The 20227-nt window shown below is 45.4% G+C and overlaps 1 protein-coding gene across 6 annotated transcripts in view; it reads left to right on the top strand.

The window, feature by feature from the left end:
- Wwc2 (WW and C2 domain containing 2) overlaps nucleotides 1-20227 on the top strand; it is a 167194-nt gene that overhangs the window by 50111 nt on the left and 96856 nt on the right. The window contains exon 1 of one of the 6 annotated variants that reach the window (XM_029480326.1): nucleotides 1439-1493. The exons of the other annotated variants lie outside the window; for them this stretch is intronic. The gene's annotated coding sequence lies outside the window, so the exon portion shown is untranslated. Of the gene's footprint in view, nucleotides 1-1438; nucleotides 1494-20227 lie in introns of those variants that run through there. 6 annotated transcript variants of the gene reach the window in all.

Below are 20227 nucleotides of genomic sequence, written 5' to 3'. Positions count from 1 at the left end.
TCTCTCTCTCTCTCTCTCTCTCTCTCTCTCTCTCTCTCTCTCGCTCTCGCTCTCGCTCTCGCTCTCGCTCTCGCTCTTTCTCTAAGTCAAGAATATTTTAGGAAAACCTTTAAGCCAGGCCTACACAGGGAAGGAAACGTTGTACTGTGCTTGTCTTCAGAACCAGCAGAGCCCTCTTGTGGTGAGGGTCCAGAGTGGCTCCGGCTTAGGCCAGCTTGGCTCACTCTTACTGAAAGTACTCTTTGATGGAACCAAGAGGTTCCTGGACATGGCTTGGCCTCTGGGGGCATGGGTACATGCCTTCAAGTGGAGAGGCCAACTTCAGCTGGCTGTGTGCCAGTTCTGTGTACCAGCCTGCAGTGTGGTGTGCCCATACATAGTTTGACCTCCTCCGTAGCACGACCACCACAGTAGTCTGTTACAGCCATAGAAAAGGCGTGTTTGGACATTTCATAAAGGCAGCCACTCACAGCTGCCCCTGGTGCTGGCTCACAGAGAGAAATAATCAAGAGACGCGTGGCTCCTTGCCTCTGCACCTGTCCTCACCTCAGCTTCAGGCATCCCTGGGCCTGTGCACTCCACCTTCTGTGCATTTCAGCCTTCCATCGGCGGGGTAAATGCCGGTGGGCATTCAAACCCTGACTGAGCAAAGCTGATTTGAGGGTGGGTCAGGGGTAGGGGCTGGGGTGGTGGAGGAAAGGGGTGAAAGGGCCTCTTCTGACTTGAGTGTTTACCACAGATCAGGTCAGAGGTCAGAAGGACCTCTTGAGCAGGGCTTGCTATGTGGAGAACAGAAAGCTGAGTTGGTAAGCTTCCTTCTCTTCCTCCTAAACTCCTCCCTCATAACACCAAAGAAGCAGATCTGACCTGCATGGCACTAAACTGTGGGAGCATCAAGGGTCCTATGTCATCAAGGGGCCGGTGGTGGTGATGTGTTGTCTAAACAAGCCAAGGGATAGGTGCACTAGTTTTTATTAGTAACCAAAGCTTAGCTCTTTAAAGAACACAACAGGCCTTTTGAAAGCTGTTTAAGGAATGGGTGTGGAAGGGGGTGTGGGGGAAGGAAATCTCTGCAGAATGCTTTTAGATATTTCCTGTTGTATAAATGCGACATACTTCTCATGCCTTCAGACTCCCAGCAGATGGGAGCGGACCATGGAGGCTTCAGTTTAATCACTGTTACAGAGAGTGCAGAAACTTACAGGTAGGAAAGGAACCTTTCACTTTTCTCCCAAATCCGACATCTTTGTATTTGAATATAGTATAGTGTAATACACTTGGCCCCAAAATAAATATTTGATTTTTAAAAATTGCTTTTGTTTAGCTCACAACTTATAGTCAAAGCCATATTGATTGGCCCCACTCCAGCCAATGGCATGCCTTGTCTACAGTGTCTCCAGAACACCTTGATTGCAGCATAGCAGCACTTTCATGGGCGCTTATGAGGCGGAGTCACAGGGACCAGACGGCTTTTGGAATCAGCATTTAGTCTAGTAAGTTGGAATTTGTGTTAGAAATGGGAACTTAAGAACTAAAGCTTTCTGCTTCTAACTTCCTGGTGTGCCACCTTCTCCCTCCCCAATGAGCGCCTTCCTCTCTAACTTCGTCAGCTTTCCCGTCCAGAGCCTGGAAAAGGACCCTTTGAAAGCTTTATCTCAAATCTCCCTCATTTTCAACAAAGTAATAGAATTTGGAACATTTGTTGTAAATATTTTCTTTGTTTTATTTTGTTTGAGACAGGCTTTTTCTGTGTATCCATGGCTGCCCTGGAACTCACAGAGATCCCCCTGCCTCTGCCTCCCAAGTAGTGGGATCAATGGTGTGCTCTGCCACTACCCAGTATAAATATTTTCTTTGTATAAATGCCGCTCTGTTCAGTTCGTAGCTATCTTCCTGGGTGGCTAAAGACTGTGGAGAATGGTGGGCAGAATGCCTGGGTTCCGGCACCATCTGCCCCTTAGACGCTCACTCTGGACAGTCTCTTCCTTTCTGTCGACCGTAGTGTTTTATAAACTCATTATCTCTCCCTCAGAGACTTTTGCACACTGGGGAGTTGAAATCAATGACTGAAACAGAGCTGAGCGAGGCTCTGTCTGTGCCATTGCCTCAGGATGACCAGAGGGATTCTTGGTTCAGTCAAGGTCCAAGCTCACATCGTTTACGTACAGCTTCCAAAATTAATTCTGTGACTGTTTATCAAACATTTCTGGTATGTGTTACTCTGTGTGCTCTGGAGGATACAAAGATCAAATGCGATCAGATCTGAATCCCCAAGGGTTGTCTCGAGGACCTAACACAAGGTGGTCAGTAGCTTATAAAGAATACAGTTTAAGAACCTTGGGATCCCGGGAGGTCAAAACTGTGTCAGAGAATAAGCAATCCCCAGCCATCTGTCCCGAGAGCTACTCTTCTCTGAAGCTCTCCTAGATAGAGCAATATCATACCTCGTGGAAGCCCAGAGTTCAGCTTATCTTGTACTTAAATGTACTGGCATCATGACTCCGAGGGATTGGGTGATAAGGCTGTGTCTTAACATCCTATGTAAATTTGCTGTGGTCAAACCTGCATAGCAAACACAGGACATCGCCAAAGGAGATGGGTCTTTGAATTGACCAAGGATTATAATTCCTTCTTCTTTTTTTTTCTTTTCCTGTATCCGTTTGTGTATGGTATGTGTGCATGTGTGTGTACATACATGTGCACGTGTGTGGGTGCGTGTATGCAGGAACCCATGGAGGCTGCAAGCCTTCCTCAGTTCCTCATACAACTTCTTTATTGAGGCCGATCTCTCAGTCAAACTCAGAACTGGCTCTTAGGTTTAGACAACCAGTTTGCGCTGGGAATCTTGTGTCTTTGCTTTCTGATCTGTAATTACAAGTGGGCCACCTGGCAGTAGTGTGGTTTTGGGGATCTGATCTCCGGTCTTTGTTCTTCTGCAGCAAGGCCTTTAACCACTGAACCATTTCTTCAGCCTCTTGGATCCTGTCTGTAAGTTATGCCGATCGTCAGAAGGCACGCACTGACTTTCTGAAGTTAGGTCCACTAGGGGATCATCCTGTCTATATACACCGAAGCATTGAGACCCAACGGAATGGGAGTCGAGGCGGGACTCAGACTGGATTAGGCAGTAAAGACATGGTGGAAGTATGTGGCAGAAATAATAAAATGTAGTAGAAAGTCAAATGGAAGGTTTGTTTCTACGACATCAGGATTTGATGGGTTTTTCTATAGAGCCATTACATTCCCACTCTTGGGCAGCCATGTTTTATTCCTGGTATCTCATCCCATAGACATTCCCTCTCAGGGTCAGAATTGACCTAGATTGGATGATAAATTACGTAATCTAAGAGTTAGTAGGACTTGAATGTATGAACTCAGGAGTCCAGCTGATGGTAAGTACTGTAAATTAAACACGTGGGCAACAGGCAGCTCTGGGGCTCAGGGCAAATGCTTTCAGTAAGACGTGTGGCCGTGGGGACAGTAAAGGAGTCACTGGGGATGGAAACTGGAAGGTGAGTTGAGGTCGGAGTGTGAGAGTCCTGAATGTCACATGAGACATCTCACAGTTTATCTAGTTGGCCATGAGTGATATATATGGTTTTAAGTGATTTTTAAAAGACCCATGTATTTCTCGTCAGATAATTCTAAAGGGCTCTTTTGGGGCACTGAGGTTTAAAACAAAATTGTTAGAGCCTACTGCTAATTAAGAGTCATTTAGAGTTCCATTTAAGTCAGTGAGAAAATACAACATAAATTATTACAACCTGAAGCGAACCTGAGAAATCATTAAGTTTTCGAACATGAATTAACCTTGGGCATTTGAATCTAATTCTATTGTTTCACAGACTTAACAAGGCGGACAGTCGACATTGTTAAGTGCCAGAACTCGGGGAGCTGCAGAGATGGGGTTGGCCCCTCCTTTGCTTTTGCAGAGTTGTATCTTGGGGACTCTGGTGTACGCTTTGTACCTGGTCCAGTCAGTGTCTCTGTGTCTTGGCTTTGCTGCCATGAAGTTATCTGTTCTATTTAAAGGATGATGCAGATAGATTCAGAGGACAGCAGGCACAAAGGGTAAGATTCCTACTGTGTGCCCTAAGTGCCCCAGTGCATGCTGGGAGGTAGAAGTCATTAAGTAGAAAACTGGAGAACAGAGGCAGAATATGTTACTGTCACACATGGAAAAAGCTTTTACACCTTGGCATGTGTTAAAGTTTTCAAGATAAAAAAACCACGTTTAGGTTTGAAATCAGTCTGTGACCTGAAGGAGAGATTCTCTATGTTACAAATGGAAATAATGAATGTAGCAAAATGAGCAATTGTGTACAAGCAGATGAATTAGCAAGTGAGCGATTTATTTTACCATCGCTACACTTCCTTAAATATGTTTCTATAAAAGTTCTAAGGTTTGAGGAAGACTCCACAAGTATAATTTAGGTGTTTTTATGCTTTTATGGACAGGATTTTACCATTATTTCTTAGGTGGCCATTGGAGAGACACAGCTTAGACGGACCATGGATCCCAGTGATGGAGTCAGGACTTTTACATCCTTAACCTGTTCACACGATACAGTGTTCATGCTAAAAAAAAGCAGGGAGCGTTAGGGATCCAAGACCACGGGAAGCAGCGTCAGACAAAGTGTCAAACCTTCCCTCCTAAAGCAGCCAGTCACCGTCTTTAACGATTACATTATCAAAAAAAAAAAAAAAAAAAAAAGGAGTTAAATTTTGTCCTGTCTCAGCGGCACTTTTAAAAGCCCAATCCCATGTTACTTAATGTGACAGAGACTGGAGACATTTGCCTAACTCGTCAAGTTCCTATAAACCCAACACTTTCTCACGGACACTAATGTGCACTTCAGAGCAGGGTAATTAGAGGATGATTGTTTTCTTTGGAAAACAGTCTCAAATGATTTAGAGAATCGTAGGTTTGCTGGGCCAATTGAACATAAAGCTGCAGCTGAAATAATGCCAGGAGGATGAACGTTCCAAATGGTCACTAGCCCGAAACAAAGGCAAAGGCATTCGATGAATGGTTGCTGTGCCCTAGTCAGGTTCCTTCTAGAAAACACCCCCGATCTGTCTGTCATCTGGCGGTAAAACAGCTCGAGGATGAGGATCTGTACCTACCGACTCAACGGGGGACCACCTCCCAGGCCAGCCCAGCCTCCAGGAGGCTCAGAGTGCAGAGAGCACTCAGCAGCCTACATCCTGTGGCTGGAGAGGAGACCAGCCTTGGGCATCTGTGGACTGTTGTCAGGGCTGATGGAGGGAGGGTGCTAAGGGTGAGGCCTGTGGCTGCACTAGACGGGGACATTCTTGCTATTTCATGGCTGCTTCTGCTGTGTACTGACAGCCCAGTGGGTAACTAGACAGAGACCTGTTCATCACAGACTACTGTAGAATGGCATTCTGAAGGAGTCATCTGCTAAAATAAGGGAAAGTGCCTGCTGAGAGTTTACTGGGTCAGCCGTTTCAAATGCAGTCACATGGACATTTTCCCCAGCAGCCACCATCGTTTCTTCTCTGCTGCCTTCAAGGTTCTTAGTGCCAACAACTGCCTGTGTCAGCAGCAGTTTGGACATGCTTCATCTTCATGGGCTGGAACCTGAGTGTGGAGGCCATGGCTCTCTTAATAGGATGCTGAATGCAGAAAGCATCTAAAAAAAGGCTGAACGGGGGGGGGGGGGTGCTTGCCTGTTGGAGGCTGGGGCACGCAGTGAGACCATGTTGTAAAACCAAGCCAAGCCAAACCAAACCAGACCAAGCCAGGCCTGGGGGATGGCCCAGTGGGTCTGAGTGCTTTGGGATCTCTGTTTCAGCCCCAGCACTCGTGTAAAGCTGGCTGTGGCCACGCACACCTGTCATCCCAGAGAGGCGGGTCACTGACCACACACAGTGGAGAAACCCCAAGCTCCAGGCTCAGTGAGAGACTCGATGTCAAGGAAATGAGGCAGAGAGTGACTGGGTAAAGCCAGATAGTAAGTCGGGGAGTGAGACCTGTGTTCTTTCTCATGCCCCCACATATGCACACACCACACACACACACAAAGATGGAAACACAGAAAAGCGTAGGAGAGCAAGGTGTGCCATTTACGCCACTATCAACCTAAAGCTTGCTGGAGTGTGCTTTATTCTGACTGTGTTAATATCCTTACGGCTCACAGTTTTGCATATTACTTTGCATATATTTATATCTAGGAAAATTTTAACTTTAAAACTTCATATGAGCTTGCTCTAGGGATGAATTTGTGATCAGTAAATAGAGACAACAGGAAGTTTTATGGCTTTCAAAATTAAAGTTGGGGAATTATTTTTAAAGAAAGATTTTACAACTTCCTGCTAGTCAGTTGTACATGTTGAATGAGCGAGCACACAGTGGGTTTCCACCCAAGGTTCCCCTGCCATTCCTCCTCAGTTCACAGGGTGAACCACACGACGACAGATGGTCTCTTAGTGTTTATCTGTGTTTTAAAATTACATTCAGGGATTGATTTCCCAGTGTTAGGATTTAAAAAACAAAACATTTTTTTTCCTGTATATGTGTGTGTGTGTGTGTGTGAGTGCATAGCTGTGTGGAGGTCAGACGTTGGAGATTCCCTTTTTTGCTGTTTATAATAATTTTTTCAGCAGATTGCTTGGACTTGAGTCTTTTGTGCTTTATATGAATTTTAGGATGATCGTTTTCCTATTTCTGTGAGATTGTCATTGGTATTTTGATGGAGATTGCATTGAGTCTATAGGTTACTTTCAGTAACATTTCAATTTCACAGTATCTATCAATTCTGCCATCCATGAGCATGACACGCCTTTCCATTTTCTAGTCCCCTCACTTCCTTTCGTCAGGGTTTTGTAATTGGTAATTTGTTATTGGTGGTGTTTTTCAGCTCGTTGGTTAGACTTATTCCTAGATGGTGGTAGTTGTTGAGGCTGTGATGGAATGTTCTTAATTCTACTCTCAAGAAGTCCATCGTGGCCTGAATAAAAACTACTTATTTTGAATACTGCTGCTTTGCTAAATTTGTGTATTAGTTCCAACCGCCTTTTGGTAGGGACTTTGGGTTCTTCGTATATAATTGTGTAGTCTGAAAATGGGGGAGCTAATCTCAGCCATTCTGCTCTTTTTTTTTTTTTTTCTAGTCAGATCCAGAGACTAACGACCCTTCTTCCCAGTAATTTACTTTGGCTCGTGATTGAGAGCAGAAATGGTATGCGTGTCCCTGTCCCTTCCATTTCTGATGCTTGTTCTGGTTGGAGGTGTGGACATCTAAGGTGCAGTCAGGGACGCCGAGCCAAGCAGAGGCTCACTGTCTGGAGAGGCAGCTTCTACAACGCTGGACTTGGCTTGAGGGAGGAGGATATGAGATGTGGAGGGTTTTGCTGTAGCAGGGCCTGCCCTTCATGACACACACAGCTGTTAGTCATATTAAAGGAGGAGACACAAAGGACCGTGTGCAAGCCGTGCACTAGGGAGTGTGCAGCAGTGCTCAGGCACAGCCTGTGTATCACTGGGGCACCCTCAGCAGTCCGCCTTTCCTCTTGGTCTAGTTAGCATTTCATGGTACAACTCAATCCGTCCCCAGCCCGACAAATGTCAGCCCAGTGCCTGGGCTTCTCTGAAACGAACTGCAAGGGAACTGGGGAAGCTTGCTCTCAGTGAGTTCACGTTGCCTCCATTTTTTTGTTTCTGACAAGGCACCTTTTCTGTAAGCTGCACCAGATGCTGGCCTGCAAGTCTCCAGCGCCTCTAGTTAAGCCTCTGCAGAGAATTGATTGTTCCGTTTCTGCCAGCTCTGTTAGGCTGTTTCCTAACTGGCTTCCCAAGCACAGGCTACAGTGAAGTCTTGGATGCTGGAATCCCATTTCAGGCTGTTGCAGTGGGATTTGATCTGCTTCTGGGCTTTTTCTTTGGTGACTTGGTTTCCCCATTTTTCTGGTTTGCTAAGTCACCTCTCTACCATTTCTGTCACCCCTAATTAAGGTGCTCTTGTCTACGACCCCTCCTTTATTCCTTTGCATTTATGGTTTTTTTTTTTAAGTTTTTGTTTATTTTTATTTTTTGTGTGTGATTGTTTGCCTAATTTTACATCAGTGTACCTTGTGTATGCAGTACCCTCAGGCTAGAAGAGGTCCCCTGGTCCCCTGGAACTAGAGTTAGTGACAGTTGTGAGCTGCCATGTTTGTTTTCTTTCAGAAGTTTATTTCCCTTCATAGTTCAATTGAGCCAGGTGTGGTGGCGAATACCTTTAGTTCCAGCACTTGGGAGGCAGAGCCAGGTAGATCTGTGAGTTCGAGGAGCTTCGAACTGGTCTATAGAGTGAGTTCTAGGACAGCTGTTCCAAGGCTACTATGCAGAGAAACCCTGTCTCAGGGGGAAATAATTCAGTTGAGATAAATACTCAATTTGACATTCCTATTTCATCGGAATAGAGCAAATCCTTAAGCCATTTATTTTATGTTGTTTTGATTTTTGGTTCTATTTAATTTTGAACATACTTGTTCCTATAGAATCGGCTAAATTACTAAAGATAAGGAGGGGTTGGTGAAAGCCGGCAGGGACAGAACATCTTATTGTACACTGATGAGAGTGGTCTTTCCTAACTCCTGTGCTACTTACTGCTCTAAGCCTCAGCGAGGCTCTGGTCTGTGTGGCCCATCAGCTTTTAGAATAAAGGGACGGTGTTTCTGTGAGCAGCTCTATCTAGAGCTCGCCCGGCCCAGCCCAGCCCGTGTCACCTTGCGTGTCACCTTGTCCCCTGTGCCCACACTCAGCCTCATGGCTTTTGTTTGCCTCAAATGGAGTCAGAGGCTAAGCTCAAAGGGCATGCATTTTTGTTTATGACTAAGGGCTGATCTCTGAAGTTATCAGACATTCCTCACATTCCATATGTCTAACTTTTAGTGCTTGGCAGATCTGGTGCTATGCCAGAAGAAAACACAGGCTAGCGAGGAGGAGGAAACACCACCAAAGAAAGCCTCCACAGTGGAGCAGTCCAGCCATGTGTTTACCTAGCAACGCACGCGTGCAGTATGGAATGGATGTGTAGCATGTTAATGCCATTCCTTAGGCTGCTTAGCAGCATTGCTCACTTTTCTGATATTTGAGTCTTGAAATTCCAATCTAGGAGCTTTAGAAAAACCCGTGATTCTTCCCATCTGTATGCGTGTTGTTCTCAGGGCCAGCGCACGGTGTTGTAGTACAACAAATACTTGCAAAGGCTAGTGGTATTGTGTGACGACGGATGGGCGTCATCAGTACAGATGTGGTCCAGAGTCAGACACACTGAGTGCTGAAGGAGGACGCCACCTTTTGTTTGTCTTCCCAACCCTGCGGGAGAAGGGACTGTGCAGAGGGGAAAATGGCATCAGAGAGTCAAGCACGGAGGGGTCTGTGACAGACAGCACACTCGCATTGGTCCACACTGCTAAGGAAATAAACAACTGGTAAACTCTAGTGACCCCTCGCTTATATAGCAAGTCAACTGAAGATGCAAATCCAGAAGCACTCATGCAAACCATCACATGGCCAATCCGTCACTAAAACGTGTGCTGGAACCTCCAGTCTGCCTTGGCCAAATATTACATATAATACAAGGACATCAAATTGGATTCTAAATGCAGATTTTTTAAGTATTCCAATCAGAAACTTAAATGTCTGAATTTTTTGTTGTTTTTGCCCTTTTTTCTGGCATTCATCAGGATTTAGGGAAAGTAAATAAGAAAGTTCCCCCATCTTATATAAAATATGTGTGTAGACATTCTATAGAATCTGGCTGTAATTGAATTATATCTAAATTAAAAAGCCTTTAGCCAGTGTTCCCAAGAAACCCAGCAATGTTTACGGATGCAGATGTCCCTTCCCTATGTGCCCACACCCTGGCACAATACGCCTGCACACACAGTACGCCTGTACACGCAGTATGCCAGCACACACAGCAAACCTGCACACACAGCAAGCCTGCTTCTGGCTGTGCTTTCCCTTCAGTGTGAGCAGCTGCAGGTGCGTAGAAGCTGTCGGACTCGTTTGCCTTCTCAAAGCTTCCTTTGGAAGAGTCAGACTGGACTTAATTGTCTGGGAATTTGCTCTGATGCCTTTGTGGCCTTCAGTGCTGGGGTGCCTATATGAAATGAGAGGTACCTGCGGGATGCAGGAAGAGCACTGATTGCAGTTCCATGGGGACCAGTTAGGTGACGTCCTGTCAGTGAATGATCATGCTCCACTAACTAGCTAGATCTCTGATGTATCTCAGCACACCTTTCTGAAAGGCTTCATGGCCATGGCAACCCAAAACTTTCCCCCGTCCAGCATCTTGTTCCCATCACTCACCCACATGGTTTATGTGTGTGTGTAGCTGTGTGACAGGTGCCACCCTTCTGAGGTCACCTTTATAAACCTACATCGCACAACATACCAGTCCGTATCTAACCTAGAGCTTATCCAAGGCTACTTGATACGGCGTTGTTTGAGGATAATTAAAATCCCCAACAGTACCAGGCTGTACTGCAAAGACCAGTCTGTGATCTCATGGTGAAGGAAGGAAGTTAGCAATATGACAAGTGAAAGGTCAACCCCAGTGTGTTGCTGATATACAGCACAGGCTCCAGGGAAAGTCTAGAGACAGGTACTTGTTGTAGAAGGTACTTCTGAAGAGAAGAGCGTGGGAATGATGCAGTGTTTTACAAAGAAGGTGTAGTCTTGTAATTTCCTGATAACATTGCAGTGTTTTGGTTGGTTGGTTTGTTTGTTTGTTTTGTTGACTATGTAGTCCTGGCTGTTCTGGAACTCACTCTGTAGCCCATGCTGGCCTCAAACTCCCGGAGCTCTGCCTGCTTCTGCCTCCCGAGTGCTGGGAGTCAAGGCGTGGGACACCATCCCTGGTTCCTGTTGACATTTTGCAGAACAAGATCTAAAAAACTGTGTTCAAGAAACCACAGCTGCTGTTTGGAGAAGGGAGCACAGAGGGACTAAACCTTGGTCGCAGTTCCGGAGCAGGCATGCCAGTGACTGATTCGGTCGTATGTTCCGGAGAGTCAGCCTGTAGGGCTTTGATGGACTCATTAACAGGCTGTTGGAGGAGGAGGCATCCCGGCCTGAGTATCTGAGTTCCTCCTGCTGCTGCTGCTGCTGCCATTTTCTAAGATCAGATTGTGTGTGGGGACAGATGGAGGTGAGGGATGGAACTTTGGAGGGGACATCACGTGTTGCAGTCTGTGTGAGTTAGGTTTGCTGTGGTCGTAGGTGGTCCTGTAGCACTGTCAGGTGGAAACAGCTGGCTGGAAATCACGTGTCCACTTGTTTTCCCTTCAGGTTTGTCTGTCAAGCACCTCACATCTTGCCAGGTGCCTGGAATACAAAGATGAAAAACCAGTAGAACTTCTGTGGACTGAACAAACCAAGAAATGCAAACACGGTGAAAACATTTGAATGGGAAAAATATTTTCCAAGCTTATAAAATGACACCATTTAGGTGTCATCCCAGAGACAAGGAAGGCACTTAAGTTAATTTTAAAGATGAAATTTTTTTTTTTTAAAGATTTATTTATTTATTATATGTAAGTACACTGTAGCTGTCTTCAGACACTCCAGAAGAGGGCGCCAGATCTTGTTACGGATGGTTGTGAGCCACCATGTGGTTGCTGGGATTTGAACTCTGGACCTTCGGAAGAGCAGTCGGGTGCTCTTACCCACTGAGCCATCTCACCAGCCCTAAAGATGAAATCTTAAAGGACAAACACGCTGAAAAGGAGAACTGGGCAGAGGATGGGGATGGGAAGGAGAGAGGATGCTGGCACCAGCGCCTCTGTTAGGAGAGTGGGCTTCGGCTGCCTGCGTCTTAGGCTGGCTGGGCTTTCGTGGACTCTGTGGCTGTTCAGTAGTTGGTGTCAGGGCTCCACACTGTGGAATAGTGGAACACTCTCATTCTTTGTCATCGTTTCTCGTTCTTTTCTGCTGTTAATGAAAGTAAGTACCTGTTAGAACTAGCGGGTTTTCTTTCTTCCCTGCCTGATGTTGGTATTTGTAGAACACTGTGTCTGTAATTCTTGCCAACCATATTAAAAGCAACCTTAGAATTATTAAATTGTAGCATGATGGGTAATGGCCCAGCTCAGGAACCTTTCTTGTAGGCAGGATCGTTGGGTGGACTTTGTGTATGGAAGGTGCCTATGGGTGTGGACCCAGGCAAGTAGATTTCCTTACTTTTGAAGACAACTTCCCTTTTAACAAATAGGGAGTCTTCAAATGGGTAAAAGAAAAATCAGTGATTTAGTCTGAAAATACTGTTCTTTTCTCAAAGGAGGGCAGATTTGTAGCGCACTTCCTGGAGAGTTTCTGCGCATGGCTAGCTGGGTCTTGGGTTTCGGATGGCAGCAATGCAGGAATGAATACCTTGGTGCATGCCCAGGGCTACCTTGATGGCAGTAGGGAAATGTAGAGAAGACAAATGTTGATTTGTTTAGAATTCTAACACTGCGGTGTGACTTAACAGTAAGGATTGCTTTGTGTTAACTAAATTACTCCCCCCCCCACACTTCCTTTCCTCATAGCTACCTCATTACTTGAATAATTTTCTTATGGTATCATAAGGAGATGCAACAAAACAATTTGTTTCCAAAATGCGCATGCGGGTGCTGCTGTGAAAACACCATCCACTGTGGACGGTATCCACCAGAGGCCGCCTGTGTGCAGGACAACCGGCACAGGGCAGAGGCCTGCATCCTACACCTTGGTGTCCTGGTAGAGGAAGCTTGCTTTCATCATCTTTAATGGAGTAGCTCTCTCCCGCATCGAGCATCACTGCAGAAGGACCCCGGAGTTGTGTGGAGAGCTTGCTAATGGGGAGCCGGCACTCTGGGTTTCTGTGAGGAACTGGGTATTTGTGCATTGCCAGAAAGGGGCAGCAGGATCAGCCTCTGGCCAGAGCAGTTACGCTCCGCCTCCTCTGTTAAAGACTTCCCTGCTATGGTCCTGAAAAGCAAAACCCAAATAAACAAAGAGCAAAGGACAAAAGAAGGTAATTAAACGTTTGCAGGCAAAGGAAGTTGTGAGTTTTATTTAACCTCACAACCATCTGTAAATTTTGTTTTGTTTTGTTTTTTTTTTTTTTTGGAGGAATGTCTTAAAGTTATATGTATGTGTTTGTGGGCTCTGTGTGTGTGTGTGTATGTGTGTGTGATGTGTTCACAAATGTTTGTGATTGTGTGTGTATGATGTGTGTATGTGTGTGTGTGATGTGTTCACAAATGTTTGTGATTGTGTGTGTGTGATATGTGTGTATGTGTGTGTGTGGTGGGACTGCACCTGTGGAGGTCAGAGGACAACTTGTAGCAGTCAGTTCTGTCCTTCTCCCATGTGGGTTCTGGGTGTGGTGACCTAAATAGCCTTTATCATCTGAGCCATGTCCCCTGTCTTGTGCTGCTCTAAGGCCATGGTCACCAGTGTGGGTAAAGAGAACTGAGTTTGCAATAGAAAGTAACTCATGATCATACATTTTCTCCATATTTCTTTTCTTACATCCTTTTTGATAAGCCAAGGAGAAAAGAGTTCACCTCGCAAATCTTTAATCCCTTTCTAATACTTATCAGTGACCCGTTGGCAGGAGCAAGCAGCAGTGCCGTGAGCAGGGCCCTGATGGGTCTATAGATCCATTTCCTTTTCCTCATATTTACTCTCAGTGGCTGTGCTGGTAAAGAACACCAGTGGAGACCCAGCTAAGGAACAGAGCCCAGAGTCTTCAAGGTCTTGTACAGACCCCCCTGGTGGGTCCTCATACCTGCCCCCTTTTCCTCTAGTCAGTTGCATTCGTCATGTGTAACTAGACGTATCGGGAATTAATTCTGGTGTAAAGAGCTAGGATTTAGCTTTTTGTTCTCAATAACTGGCCAGCCAACCTTGCTACCATTTAAAAAATAACCATGCCTTTGTTCATAGGACATAAGTAGTATCTTCATGAAATACTTACAACTTCAAGAGATTCATATTCAAAATGTGTAAAATTCTGCTGTAGATCAGTAAGGCCAAATGACACAACTGTAAGATGAAGCCGCTCAAACTGAAGGAGCTGCCCCCCTCACTACGGGGTACACACACAGCTCAGATCCGAACCCCAAAATGCTGCTGAGTCGAAACCCCCATGAGCCTCAGACAGCACCACAAGTGAGAACTTCCACACTGTAAAGTATCATTCATGTACAGAAGTATTAAAATTATTGTTTAAATTATCTTCAGGCTGTATGAAGCATAAATGAATTTTATGTTTAGGTTTGGGTCCCATTTCCAGAATAGCTCATGAACTTGCAATATTAAAAATAAATAAATAAAACCTGAAGCAGATCTGGTTTTGCTGGCATCCTCTGTGAGTAGTAATGAGATCACCCCAAGCCTAGACAGTCTCCAGGCTGGTGGGATGTGGGTACACACACATTCTCTTCTGTGGTGTGGGAAACAGTGGCAGAGGAGAGCCCACATGCAGGACATCTGTGAGAATTACATTTTTATTTCGTTCTTTAATGTGTGTGAGCGTTCATTCCCGTGTGCGTGTGCAGGTGCACATGTGCTTGTGTGTGCATGCACGGGTAGTCCAGGGGCTAATCTCAGGTGTCATCCTCAAGAATGCCATCCAGTTCCTTTAAGATGAGTCTTCTGTTGGCCTGGAGCCTACCAAATAGGCTAGGCCGGCTGAGTGAGCCCCAGAGCCTCCTTTCTCTAACCTCCAACACTGGGATGCTAAGTGCAAAGTGCAAAGCACCAGCCATTCTCAGCTGCTTTTTCTCCCCCTTAAAGTAGGTTCTGGGACTTGAACCCAGATCCTCAGGCTTACAGATATTCTACCTTCTAAGCTGTCCCCTCAGCCCAAGGACTACAATGTCTTGGCACCAATATATCTTTTTTGTTGTTGTTTTTTTCCGAGACAGGGTTTCTCTGTGTAGCCCTGGCTGTCCTGGAACTCACTCTGTAGACCAGGCTGGCCTTGAACTCAGAAATCCTCTGCCTCCCAAGTGCTGGGATTAAAGGCGTGCGCCACCACTGCCCAGCAGTACCAATATATCTTTAAAAGCATGTCTAACACACATTGAGGTTTTGTAACTTAAAAAAAAAAAAGACTTTTTTTTAACTGTAAAAATGTGCATATTCTTTGTTCGGCTACTAGGAATTTACCAGGAAATGTATGCACGGTTACAGGATGAACTATTAGAATAGCTCAAGATGGGAAATGGAGGGGCTTTAGTAATAGTGTACACTGTTGGTTCATGTAGGGTTTCTAGTGAGGGTATGTGATGGTTTGAATAAAAATGGCCCCCATAGACTCACAGCGGGTGGTGCTATTAGATGGGGTGGTTTTGTTGGAGGAGGTGTGTCACTGTGGAGGCAGGCTTTAAGGTCTCAGATTCTCAAGCCAGGCACAGTGTGACACTGTTTTCCTGCTGCCTTTGAATCTGGCTGTAGAACTCTCAGCTACCTCCCCAGCCCCAGAGGCTGCCTCCCTGAAACTGCAGCTCAGCAGCATCATGGACTCCACCAAGGCGACAACAACAAACCTCCCGTCTCTGGGGACAGTCCTGTTATGAGTGCCACCATGCTTCCCACCCTGCAGTCAGGGCACTAAACCTTTGAACTGTCAGCCAGCCCCAGTTAAGCTTTGTCCTTTATAAGAGTTGCCGTGGTCATGGTGTCTGCTCACAGTGATGAAACCCTAACTTAGACAGAGTGTAAAGGACACATTCATTTGTTAAGCATATGGGTGCTTTGCCTGCCTGTGCATCTGTGCTCCTTGGGTGTGCCTGGTGCCCTCAGATGCTAGAAGACATTGTCTAGTCCCCTGGAACTGGCATTACAGACAGTTGTGAGTCACTATGTAGGGGTTGGGAATTAAACCTTTTGAAAGTCTACCTGAGTTAAACATGTAGCTATCTTCCTAGCCTTAAAGGATGCATTTTTAAAATCAAGATTCAAAACTACAGTGTATATATAGCTTATTTAGTATGACCTGAACTTGGTAAAATGTAGGTATTTTTATTATTGTACCTATGTATCTAATTATTTACTTAGTACAGCCCCTGAGGAAGCATCCTGTTGTTAACTGAGATTACTCAACGATAGTAAGGCTAAAGGGATTTTTAAAACTTCTCCTAGGTCTGCAGCTTTGACAAAAGTCCCATAATAGGGCTGTCTCCAGCGAGACAGGAGGCTTGTGTGGTCCTGTCCTTGGCTTGGTGGGATCCGTACTGTTCTTTAGCTACAGGCTGGGATGCAGCCTCTTGGTGGACTACTGTTTGGATAGCAGTCCTTTAAAAACCCCTCTTCCTCTTACAGACATTCCTACCTTCTTGGCTGGCATGGCCACTTACGTTCTCAAGCCACTTTTCAAAACCAAGTAATCTGACAAGCAAATATTTCTTGGCTCTTAGCGGGGAGAAGAGTTCAGGGAAAAGTGTTTGCTGGACTGGCTTGCTCTCCTCAGCGGAGTGAGAGCACTAAAGAAAGAGGAGAGAAACTTAGCTCCAAGATGCAGTCTGACTCATAACGCAACTATAGTAAATAAATTTTAAAAAAATCACTAATTTGATGCAGTACTAGAAGATTTCCTCTCTTCTGTCCCAGTTGTCAGGCAATCTATCAAGTGTCAACCTAACACCAGCCTTCATACCGTCGTGCTCAAATGCACTTACTACTAATGTATAAAGATGGACCCCCCCCTGTCTCATTATGCAGCCCTGGCTGGCCTGCAACTTGCTTTGCAGATCAAGCTGGCCTCAGACTCCCAGAGACCTGCCTGCCTCCGCCTGCCTCTGCCTGCTTCCTTCCCAGTGTTGGGATTAAGGTACATGCTACCATTCCTAGCTGGACATGGAACTTTTAGAAAAGAATAACATGTATCCCTCAGCCCTCTGTCATTTATGTAATCATCATTTCTCATGTCCTGACTATGCTGAGGCAGGCTCTGTGTGCAAAAGCAGGGCTGAGCGAGGCGTGGAGCACAGAGCATGCTGTGGTGATGGCTGGTAGCACAGGGTTCCTGGATGGCTGGGTGAACTAAATCAATACTTGGATCGGTTCACTCCTGCCAACCTGGGCTTCAGGAACTGAAGTAAGTCGGCAGCTGTGGACCTGCTAAACCACTTCGCTGGCCCAATTCTTTTATTTATTATTTATTATTTTTAATACTGCCAAGTTGTTTTATAAAAGCATTGCATGTGAGTGAAAGTAACCGATTTTTCCATATTATCACCGGAACTGCGTTACCTTGCTGAGACAGGGAAACCCAAGTGAAGCCTCCATAGGTTAATAGGCTTGAAACGCAGCCTCAGCGTTGTTGAACTTGGCAGTCCTCTTTATTATTGGGGATGTTGAACGTTTCCTCGTTTTTAATTATTTATTGTCTCTTATAAAAGGACTTTATTCACTTGGAGTCTTGGCTTTCTTGTATGCTTGTTCCTGCCTTCCAGACCAGCTTATTGAGGCAACATTTATGTTACGTGGATTAACAGTTATTATGTGAGCAGCACAATGGCATTTACTACAGCCAGGGTGTTTGCTGTACAACCCTAGACTGTATTCACTGAGAAAGATTCCCGTTTCCCCATGGAGCCTTAAGGAGTCTGTCTGTTCCACCATCTTCGTCTTCTGGAACCAACCATTTGCCTGTGTTCTGGTCTTATGGATTTATGGCTTGGGTGTTAATATTATATGATGGAATCATGCAATGATACCTTTTGTGCTTTTCTTTCAATTTTCTTTTAAAATTATTACTATAACTTTAATTACAATATGCAAAAACTTAACCCCTTTTAAAAAACATATACCATTGTAAGTACTGAAGCGTTTGTCAGTAGTATCTGGTCCCCCAAACAACAGCATAAGTGAGGTGCTGTTTTAAAGGCCTGCCACTTGCAAGCACTGCTTTTGCAGAGGAGAGGGTATTGGTGAGTGGACTGCTAGGTAGACGTTAGGTGCAGAAGGGAGACTGGGGGCTGGTGAGATGGCTCAGTGGGTAAGAGTACCGGACTGCTCTTCCGAAGGTCCAGAGTTCAAATCCCAGCAACCACATGGTGGCTCACAACCATCCGTAACGAGATCTGGCGCCCTCTTCTGGAGTGTCTGAAGACAGCTACAGTGTACTTACATATAATAAATAAATCTTTAAAAAAAAAAAAAAAAAAGAAGGGAGACTGGTTAGAGTGAGCAGTGGTTAGGAAGCGACTGTCTGAAATACAAGCGCGAGGTTTGGGGGAGAGACCCTGTTGTGATGGGGGATTGAGTGTGCTTCTAGGCCAAAGGGCAAAGGTTAACTAGCCTGTCACAGTAACTCCCCATGATCAGAATGCCACCAAAGCTGTCTACTTGATTTAGATTATTTGTGCCCGGATATAGTATTCTAATCTGATGGTTTAGTCTTTAAACTTTGACATCTATAAATATATGCTTGGTGGTTTTACATATGGAGAGAGTACGGCAAAAGTTATGCTATACAGACGACGCAGCAAGTAAAGCATAAAATTTCCTTTTGAAGTAGCACTGTAAAGAAGATTTTGCGTTAACTTTTTCACGACTAGAGCTTCTGAAGAACTGGTTCTCTGAGTTTATAACAAATGTATACCTAAGATGTCGTTCTGCACTCACAACAGTGACAGTTAAGTAAGTTCTCACTGGCCAGTTCAGAGGGGAAACCACAAGCAAATCGATGACGTCACCCCAGTTTGTGATCCTAGTACGCTGCCTGAAGCCTTGAGAGGTTTTTGTCCTCGTGTATCATACTCAGGCCTACACGTGTCGATTTGGTACCAGGAATAAGGTCTGTCTCTTGTCATTCAAGCTTGCCTTTCTTTCCATCTCCTCTACCCCCATTTCATGTGACAGCATGCGTCTGAAGTCAGGGAGTCCTCAAGTTGGGCAACAGCACAGTTGCTGCTGGGCAGACAGGCGGGTGGTGGGTGTCCTCAAGGTCACTTTCTTGGGCATTAGGTCCTCTGATATTGTATGTAATTCCTTTATCAAAAGAAACATGTTTATCTGAGCAGCTCATTGGCATGAGTACATTTTGAGTACAATTCTCTAAAACCAGGATTAAAAAAAAAACCCTCAAGTTGTGTACGGACTTACTCCATGATTTCACAGTAAACTTGGCAAATGGTAGCATTTAATATCTCTGGATTGATATTAATAATCAATTGATTGATTGATAATTTCAATCAACAGATTTAGCAGTTCACTGTTCACTAGGCCCCGTGCTGTCTAGCTGTTGCAGTTAGGGTTCTGTTGTGGGAATTAAGACACCACGAGCAAAACAAGTTGAGGAGAAAGGGTTAACTTCAGCCTCCGGGTCCTGATCTCAGCCCATCACCTAAGGAAGTCAGGACAGGAACTCAAATAAGACAGGAGCCTGGGGGTTGGAGCAGACAGAGGCCAAGAGGAGCAATGTTTGTTCCTTTTGGCTGGCTCAGTGTGTTTTCTTGCAGAGCCCAGGGCCACTAGTCCAAGGGTGGGCTGGGCTGGCCCACATCAGCCATCAGTCAGTCAAGAAAATGCACCACAGGCTTGCCCACAAACCAGTCTGTCAGTGTCGTTTTCTTAATCATGGCTTCCTTTTCCCAAATGACTCCAGCTGTGCCAAGTTACCAAGAACTAACCAGCACAGTTAAAATTTAGCCCTCTCCCCCATCCCTTTTGGGGAAAACCAAAAAACTATAACTATATCAGCCACTGGAACTCTTGTATAGCATGTGGCAGGACAAAGATTTGAACCCAGATCTCCTTGCTGCATATGCTAAGTTTTTAAACTTCTAGGTAAGAGGCTCTAGAACTTTGTCTGCCTCAGAACTACCTGGAGCACATTTGTTGCTAGGACCCAGAGTGTGTAGCTCCACCTTAGAGGCGAGATGTGTGTTTGTGTTTATACAGCCAGTCCTGGGGGCACAGTTCAATAGCATGGGGATTTGGAATGGGACTCCGTGCCACTTGGGAGTAAATGGAAGGATTCACGTCAGGTTGTATCAATAACCACTTACAGTGGCCTAGAGAGTGCTCCTCTGTAATCCCTTCCTGCTTTCACATGAATCCGAGGACAGGTGGGTAGTTAAGTTGCTGGAAGGGCATGTGGATTAGGGGGATTACCACAGAGAGAGAGACAGAGAGAGAGAGAGAGAGAGAGACACAGAGAGAGACACAGAGAGAGACACAGAGAGAGAGACAGAGAGAGAGAGAGACACAGAGAGAGAGAGACACAGAGAGAGA

Source organism: Mus caroli, chromosome 8, assembly GCF_900094665.2.
Source record: "Mus caroli chromosome 8, CAROLI_EIJ_v1.1, whole genome shotgun sequence".
Lineage (NCBI taxonomy): Eukaryota > Metazoa > Chordata > Mammalia > Rodentia > Muridae > Mus > Mus caroli.
Note: the sequence above shows the minus strand (reverse complement) of the source record. Positions and strands in the feature narration are given on the sequence as shown.